At 41.1% G+C, this 9,616-nt stretch overlaps 1 long non-coding RNA gene across 1 annotated transcript; it reads left to right on the forward strand.

Moving 5' to 3' along the window:
- Nucleotides 1–6,679: 6,679 nt before the first annotated feature.
- Nucleotides 6,680–8,230, forward strand: LOC148970993 (uncharacterized). The gene is made up of 2 exons (XR_016147331.1): nt 6,680–7,108; nt 7,182–8,230. It is a non-coding gene; the product is annotated as an uncharacterized LOC148970993 (long non-coding RNA).
- Nucleotides 8,231–9,616: the final 1,386 nt, after the last annotated feature.

The following is a 9,616-nucleotide window of genomic DNA, read 5'->3' on the forward strand; positions in this document are numbered from 1 at the left end:
ATCTACACGTCGGATTCTGACCGGAAAAAGTAGACCATCCGGGTATCTTTGAAACACTCATTTCAACATACTACGGTTTGGGATGCACTTATTCTATTTTCGAATACTATTTAGAACGGATAGTATGCGAATTGGGACGCAGAATCTGTGTGTGTCTATTTTTTTCTCCTCATGTGAGTGGTCTATCACATTTTGAAAATCTTATAAGATGTAAAAAATCCTTTGGTGTGTACCCAGCATAAGCAGCTGTGGGCCACTATTACCTAAAACTGTGTCTATAAATGCAGATTGTTTGTCGTTCTTAGTACTTTGTGTAATGATAAAGGATGGAACAAGATTTGTTTTGCAAACTTTAATGTTACACCAGTCATTCATATGTTTACAGTTAATTGTACCCGCATGTGCACCGCAGTGAATTAGAGAAACACACGCACATGGGTTGTTGATGGGGTCGAGGGGAAGTGGGATGGATGCATGGATGGATGAGTTGGAAGGGGAGGGGTGAATGGGGTCGAGAAACTGAGACAAATGGTGCAGTGAAGGTGGGATCGGTGTACAGACAGGGAACGAGTTGATTCGTTGAGGCGTGGCCTTTCTCCCGAACTTCTGCTAACTTGTTAACTACATGTAAACATGTTAGCTACACTTCATATGCAATTGAATCATAATTTCAGGTAACAAAACTGTATAAGAGAGTGGACCGTTTCGAATTTTCGGGTTTGTGAGAATAATGACTTTCCTACTGAGTATGAGAGAGTCGACTGTTTATGATGAACCAATTCACTTGAATAACTCTTATATGCTACATAAATACTTATATGCGAGATCCCAGACAGCAAATGACATCTGGCCAAGTTGTGGCCCACATCTCCCACATTCTTCTGGCCCACATACCACATGGAATGACAGTGATGACTCAACTTGAGTGTGGCTGACAATAGCAGACATATCTCATAGTTGGCCTCATCTGAGCCAACTATGGCACATTTGGATCAGTTCTGGCAGCAGCAAAGTTCCCATTGGCCACATTTGGGCAAGATGAGGCCCAGATATGTATGTTATCTGGGATAAGAGTGAGAGGGACGGTTCTTGAGCCGGTTTGCTATAATGATTCTGACTTTTCAACAGTAAGCCTATATGAGAGGACTGTTAAGGAGAGGAGAGCACATTTGATTATCCCTTCAGCTCAGACGTTTAAAATCAGCATTGTTTTCTCGTGCTACACCACTACTTGTTGAATAAAGTAGTTTTACATTAGTTAGCTGATCCCTAACAGTGCATCACAGTAGATAAAGTCTCTGCTTCCTCAACCACATCAGACTGTAACTGGGATTTATTCATCCATACGAGACTACCTACGTACGTGCACTGTGTGTAGCTCTGGTTCCCTTTCTACATTCATATAATGATAGGTTTTGTGGGGATGAATTTTTATCCACAAAGCAAGTCTACCATATCTTCCACCAAAGCTCCGTGGCACCAACCAATCAAAGACTTCCCTCTAGCCGCTATAAAGTCTCAGTCTGTTAATTTCCTCAAGGACCCAGTACCTCAGTCCAGGGTTTAACCTTTCTGAGCGTACCCTTGCCCTTCTTTTGGCAACAGCACTCTTTTGACTTTAAACTCTGTTGACCTTGCTCTCCTCTAAGAGGATGTGTTACCCAGACTGCACATCAACTTCAAACCTCTCAGAGAGTCCAGTCTATAATTTTTTTTTTCCTGACATACTCAATACACACCATATGATTACTGAGTTCATTCTGAGAAAGTAATTTTTTGAACCTTTAAATTTCAGTAATGATGTATTTACCATTTTAATCTGTTAATTTGGTTTACACTACTCTGATGGTCCCTTTCACACATTCTGTTTAAGGAATGTATCCCCTACATGTCTACCAACTCTCAGAGAAGTGTTGGAAGAGTATTAGTGGACTTGTTGGGTTATGCTTAGAATAAGTTACTTATAGTCAGTATAATGTCTGTTGAGAGACCATCACAATAAAGAGTTGGCTGATATTAAGCAGACAGACTACTCTAATGAGAGTTAGTTGACATAAAGTTGTCATCAAAAATATCACCAGTTGTGTTCCGAAGATGAACAAATGTCTTACGGGTTTGGAAGGACGCAAGGGTGAGTAAATGATGACAGAATTTTTGCTTTTGAGTTAACTATCGCATGTCATGGTCTCTGAGAACATGGGAGGGGTTCTCTTGCATTCATCTCATTGACCTTCACAAACAGCTCTGCCCTATTACTTACGTCAAACCGCAATTTCGGTCTACAGATGATAAACCTTCTGTGAAACTTCAGGAGGGTCATGGCAGCATCAAACATAGCAGAATCATTGATGGAAGGCCCAGGTCTCTTTGACAACTTATTTTCCTTGGTATATCCGTCACCCATGTTGATTCCATTAGCTGTTGCTGACGGAGAGCCTAAGCGGCTGGGAATATATCAGTCTGGTGTCAGGCAATGCAGAGTGACTGAACCCTTAAAGCATCGCATTCTTCTTTAAGAGCCCCTGGAGGTCTGCTCCACTCTGAGAAATATACAAGTGAGTGATGATAGTTTCAGTGTCAATGTGAAAGATTGGATTACACACTGCCTATCTACTCTTGAAAAGGGGCATCAAGGTAACAGTAATTATCAAACGGTTATGTTGTGATACAACCGTGAACTTCGGCCTCTGATTATAATGTTGAAATGTTCTGCTGTGACTTGTATGTATCTTTTACCCTGTGGTCCCCTTCACACTACAGTTCACAAAATTGAGGTCAGTAAGATTTTTTGTTAAATAAATTAATATAAAAATTCAACTAAGTCTAAATAAATGGATCAAAAGTAACAGTAAAATCTATTTAAAATAAAGACTGTTCTTTTGAACTTTCTATTCATCAAATATATAATATCCATTGCAATAGAGAATCTATAGTGACTCGGATCTCGCGTTTGTCGAGGCAGCGCGTAGATTCGGTCTATTCTGCAATAAAGATTCTGTGTGGGTGCGAGGCATGTACAGTCAGCTCCCAAGAGTGCTGGCTGTGTTCATTGAGAAATATTTTGACGCACACAGCCGTGCGTTTTGGGTGTTTTCTGCCTCGGGCACGTTGTCTTTCTTCTCGACAGATGAAAGCCAAATATTGTGAATGACTTGAATCTCGCGTTGCCGAGGAAGCGCGTAGATTACGGGGCTACAGTAAAAGGGACACACAATCTAGGAAATAATACTGTTTTGTGCGAGACATTCACAGTCATCTCCTGGGCATGCTGGCAGTGTTCATTGGGAAAATATCTCGACGCGTAGGCCTACAAATAATCCGTGCGCTTCAGGATATCGGATGTTTCAGCCTCGCACCTGTTGACTTTCTTCTCGAGGGATGAAAGCCAAATATATTGTTATGGCTACGAGACTGTAAATAAAATTAAAACAGTATTGTTGGTGCCCTATTATGGCTGCATTTAATTCTGATGAATTAAAATGGCGAGCAGCGAACATCAAGAATCGTTTTCAATTGTTCCCTGCCGGTCCTGCGCTTCAGGGTATCGAAAACGAGACGAAAATAGCAGGGCTGTACACCCCGTGGAGGGATACGAAAATCGCTCCTCCACGGAGCCCTCAGAAAATCGATATTTGTATCCAGCGTCAGGTGCGCTTCGGGACACATTGGTTTTCAGCGAATGCGAAGCCAGTCTCTAAACCGATTTCTGCTTACTCTGACTCGTACTTGTTCCTTCAGAGACTCGGTCTCGGACCACAGTGGGAGGAGAAGGACTCGTAATTTTCAGGCCGATTCCTCGAGATTTTATTTTCCACCGCATTTTTTTTTATTTTATGTACATTTAAAAAAAAAAGACACACAACACATAACAACAATAATAATAAAATGCAATGTTGACGGTCATTATTTGAAAATGACATCCCATGGTGCAATGCAAAGATACTGCCGTCAGAGCCATTAGTGTCTTCAGTTGCTGCCTGGTGTGAGTGGTGGCAAAATGAGCAACGAGTCTGCCATCATCAAATTCGCCTTTCAGAACCACAAACCATTGGTGACCATACATCTGCATTATATGACTGACAGACAAGAACGTTTTTTTTCTTGAAATTATCAAAACTACTGCAGAAACTGACATCTACATCTTGGATGCCCCTGAGGTAAGCTAAAGCACCAAAAATGTATTTCAAAGTGAACTGCCTTTAAGACGTTAAGATGACTGCTCTAAACAATTCCCAATCTAGCTGAGTCTTTATGCCTAACTCTTGATTATTAACTGGGGTGATATTAAATCATGAATATCAAAACTGATATGTCGGTACAAAATTTTGTCTCGGACTTGCTTCCTCAAAGACTCGGTCTTGACTCGGACTCGACCCTTCAAAGACTCTGTCTCGACTCGGACTCGAACCTTCAAAGACTCGGTCTCGACTTGGACTCGACCCTTCAAAGACTCGGTCTTGACTCGGACTCAACCCTTCAAAGACTCGGTCTCGACTCTGACTCGATCCTTCAAAGAATCGGTCTTGACTCGGACTCGACCCTTCAAAGACTCGGTCTCGACTCGGACTCCAACCTTCAAAGACTCGGTCTCGACTCGGACTCGACCCTTCAAAGACTCGGTCTCGACTCTGACTCAACCCTTCAAAGACTCTGTCTCGACTCGGACTCGATCCTTCAAAGACTCGGTCTCGACCCGGACTCGATCCTTCAAAGACTCGGTCTCGACTCGGACTCAACCCTTCAAAGACTCTGTCTCGACTCGGACTCGATCCTTCAAAGACTCGGTCTCGACTCGGACTCGACCCTTCAAAGACTCTGTCTTGACTCGGACTCGACCCTTCAAAGACTCGGTCTCGACTCGGACTCGAACCTTCAAAGACTCGGTCTCGACTTGGACTCGACCCTTCAAAGACTCGGTCTCGACTCGTACTCAACCCTTCAAAGACTCTGTCTCGACTCGGACTCGATCCTTCAAAGAATCGGTCTCGACTCGGACTCGACCCTTCAAAGACTCTGTCTCGACTCGGACTCGTTCCTGCAAAGACTCGGTCTCGACTCGGACTCAACCCTTCAAAGACTCTGTCTCGACTCGGACTCGATCCTTCAAAGACTCGGTCTCGACTCGGACTCGACCCTTCAAAGACTCTGTCTCGACTCGGACTCGACCCTTCAAAGACTCGGTCTCGACTCAGACTCGATCCTTCAAAGACTCGGTCTCGACTCAGACTCGATCCTTCAAAGACTCGGTCTCAACTCGGACTCGACCCTTCAAAGACTCTGTCTCGACTCGGACTCAACCCTTCAAAGACTCTGTCTCGACTCGGACTCGATCCTTCAAAGACTCGGTCTCGACTCGGACTCGACCCTTCAAAGACTCTGTCTCGACTCGGACTCGACCCTTCAAAGACTCAGTCTCGACTCAGACTCGATCCTTCAAAGACTCGGTCTCGACTCAGACTCGATCCTTCAAAGACTCGGTCTCAACTCGGACTCGACCCTTCAAAGACTCGGTCTCGACTCGGACTCAACCCTTCAAAGACTCTGTCTCGACTCGGACTCGATCCTTCAAAGACTCTGTCTCGACTCGGACTCGATCCTTCAAAGACTCGGTCTCGACACGGACTCGACCCTTCAAAGACTGGGTCTTGACTCGGACTCGACTGTTTTTTGAAAACCAAAGGACTCTGTCTCAACTCGGACTCGATCCTTCAAAGACTCGGTTTTGACTCGGACTCGGCAAAGGCGGTCTCGTCCCCATCACTAGAGAATGAAATGCATGTTAATTCAGGGTATAAAGAGGACCTGAGATAAGTATATTGCTGGGGAAATGTGCCATGTAATACACTGCATTTCCATTATTAAAATTAATTCCCATGAACTCGTGTTTCAGAAGAGTCTTCTCTAGCTGCATTTGAGCATCTCAAAGCTCCCTCTTTATATAGTTTGGGGTAAAAAAAAAATAAAACAAATATGCAGATCAGAGACAGTAATACTGACAGATTAGAATTTTTGTCTGTTTGCACTCTCTTCATTTCAGAGACAGTGCCAGCAATCACAACATCCAATAAGCAGATTCAGCCCTCTTCGATGGGAATGGGAATCTGTCCCCTTTTTTGGAGTGCAGATTAGGAAATCAATATTCTTATCCCTCTTGACATTTTTATTAACTTCATATCCTGCACATTCTCAGATCCTGAGATTGCCATGCACAGCAGTCACAAGCTGCAAATGTCATAGGAAAATAAAATTATAGGAGATCTCGAAATTTCAGTCAAGAAAACAGCTAAATGACCTTCCGTTTCAAATACATTATACAGCTTGTTTTATTTCATTCTGTCTGTGAAGAGTCATATACTAATTATATTAAGGACCGTAATGCATTAGCTTACATTTGAATGAAAAACACATTTATTCCTTTCTTTGGAAATCATTTAATTTATTATGCGTTTTTTCATGGAGTGAGAAGGTATACATTTATTAATGTTAATTACCTGTGTGCATGGTTGGACATAATTCATAAAAGTGTGGTGAGGTCTCTAAACAGGTTTCATTGGACAAAGGTAGACAGAAAAACAAAGTTATTAGATTTTTTTTTAGGTTTAGAAAGCTATACAGTGATTAACACAATTTGAATTGGCCTCTGTTAAGGTAGTCATTTATATTGTTTTTTTTTTTTTTTTTTTTTGTGTGTGTGTTTTTTTTACTCATTTCTATTAAATGGCTCCACCAGTTATTTGACTAATTACAGAGTAACTGTTAAATTCACATGCAGCAGTGAGTGTGAACTGAGATGGAGAAAAACAGTGAACATACATACTGTACATGTCTCTGATAACTTGAAAACTCTTGATTAGAAAGAAATGTGTGAAAATTGAGCCCTATAATATGGTGTAACCAGGGTTTTCTCTCTCATGCCATGTTTTTACAGTCAACAAGCAATTACTTTGTGGGTTTGGCAGAACGAGATGCGTGTCTATGTGAAAAGAATATGCAATTTTCCTCCAACAGGAGTTCCCTAAGGCCTCGCTGTCTGCTGAAGGAATCGTCTGCATCTGTGCTGGTTGAATCTCAGTTCAAAAGCTAAACATCACAAAGTGCTGTGGAAATTGTAAGTATATAATCAGCGTCATTGGGAATTCATATATACTGTATGTACACACGCTCGCCCCTTTCCATTTCAGGAAATGATGTGATCGCCTCTTGAGATAAACTCAGAAGTGCAAATGCTTAAGGGGTTTATCCTGCTGTTTAGAAGAGCGCAATGCATTTTAGGGGGCATAACTAATGTCCTTGAACATATTGCTGCTATGGCTGGTTATTCTCATCTCCAGCTAATGAGCTTTGCTGAAATCACAATTACCGTCACAGTGAACGAATTAATAAATGAACGGGTTGCACCCTGCTGGTGAACTCTTATGTCTGTCATTATATATTAATCATCAGTTCTCTCTATGTCTTGAATGAATCTGACTTTGTTCAGAAGGGGTTAACCCACACAATAATAATATTAATTATTATTATTATTTATTTTTCTTGTATTGTCCAAAATAATTAGAATGTCTTTAATGGCAGTAAATGGAACGCTACAGAGTGTTCAAATGTAAGCTAATGCGTGTGTGTGTGTGTGTCATGATTCTGCCTTAGTGTTCTTGATTTTCCCTGGTCGTGAGGCAGGATCATGACAGAATCATGTTTTGTGTACAAGCACATGGTCTGTCATTTGGGCCATGTGCTTGTGTTGTCTTGTTATGTAACTCCGCCCCCTCGTTACCCTCGTCTTGTCATTATTGTCTAGTCAGTTTCACCTGTCCTCGTCATTAGTGTTCCCTTTATAATCCCCTTGTGTTTGCTGTCCTGTTTCAGTTCATTGTTTGATGTTGTTTGATATTGGGAGATATTGGGAGATATTGGGAGATATTGGGAGATATTGGGAGATATTGGGAGATATTGAGAGATATTGAGAGCTATTGAGAGATATTGAGGGATATTGAGAGATCTTGAGGGATATTGAGAGATCTTGAGATTTTTTCCTGTTTGTTAACGTACTGTGAGTACCTTGTGACAGTTTTGTCTCGTGAATTACTGATCCTGTTTCTGTTGTTAGTTTATAGTCTAGTTTGTCAAGTGTTAGTCTAGTTTAGTCTTCCCTTGTCAGATTTGCCCTTGTTTTACTCCCTCGTGGGTTTTGTTTTCGCTGTTTTCTGTCTACAATAAACCTTTTGTGATTGCATGCTGTATGCGCTTGGGTTTATCCGTCACCACCATAACAGTGTGTGTGTTTGAAAATATATGCATTTTTTTTTTTTTTTTTTTTATGATAAGTACATGACTGGAATATGCATGTTGAAATCAAACAGAAATAAAACATAAAAAAATAATAAAATCAATTTAACCTTATTTTACAGTATGTGTGCTTATAGTCTATAACCCAAGAAAGTATAGCAGTATACAACGCATTCTCACCCCAAGGCGTCACCTTTGACCATGCTTCAATATTTGACGTTTTAGGCGCCCTTTAGCGTCACTTACATGACGCGATCCTACGGCGTCATCCAACTGACGCTAAAGGAAATGCTTATTATTTTGTTTCGCACAAAATCGCAAATGGAGGGAGAATTACCTTTGACCCTTACCGATTTGTTTGCCAGTATGTTTTTTACACTCTATTTTCCAGGGTACATGTTCCGTATATATATATATATATATATATATATATATATATATATATATATACAGTATATATTTAAATGATTATAGTACTGACTGTTTTCCCCTGCATCAAGACCAGACTCATCAAGTCTCTAATTGCCTTGACTTAAAAAAATAAAATAAAAAATAGGGCTCAGTTGGAGAAAAGTACTGATTCGTATTGGCTTGAAGTGATGTACAGTACATTTAGCTTTAATTTGAAGGTCAGCTCCCAGCAGGCATTTCACTACTGCAGATGCCAAACTGTGTGTCCTAACCAGACCCGATGTGATAAGGGGTTCTTCTCAAACGGAATGTTACTGTCCTTCCTAGTCCAGTCCTTCAGAGGCTTAGGCTACAGTCCTCAGCATTAAACGTTAGAATGGGACGGTCTTTTAAAGGGATAGTTCACTTTGAAATTAATTTTTGATATGTTTTAGCTTACCTCAAGGGCATCCAAGATGTAGGTGTCTTTGTTTCCACAGTATTTTCAATTTTGATATTTTTAGGTCAAACCGTTCTTGTCTGTCAGTCATATAATGGAGGTTTATGGGGTCCACCTCAAAGAGCATGCACAGAGAAGTCCAAATTAACATAAACTTAGTCCCGGTCACATTGGAAGCTGGGCACTATTTTTAGGCGCTGTGTCATAACATTACACCTGCCGCACTCATGGTACGACAGTGATGTTTCCTGATTATTACGCAGGATTGAGAGTATAATTCCTAGTCATATCAGCCTAGAAAATGGCAACTTTACATTTTCTGTCTGTCTTAGTGTACAATGTAACTAAAGAAGAGTTAAGTTTTAAATAGGAAAAATATCGAAACACTTTGGCATTTTTTTTTGGGAGAAATGGTAATGGTCTTGTGCACTTCAATGATGTATGCTATATGCTAAAAGTGGGACCGCCAGAACCAGAGATCGG

This window comes from Pimephales promelas, chromosome 18, assembly GCF_988280905.1.
Source record: "Pimephales promelas chromosome 18, fPimPro1.hap1.1, whole genome shotgun sequence".
Classification (NCBI taxonomy): Eukaryota; Metazoa; Chordata; class Actinopteri; order Cypriniformes; family Leuciscidae; genus Pimephales; species Pimephales promelas.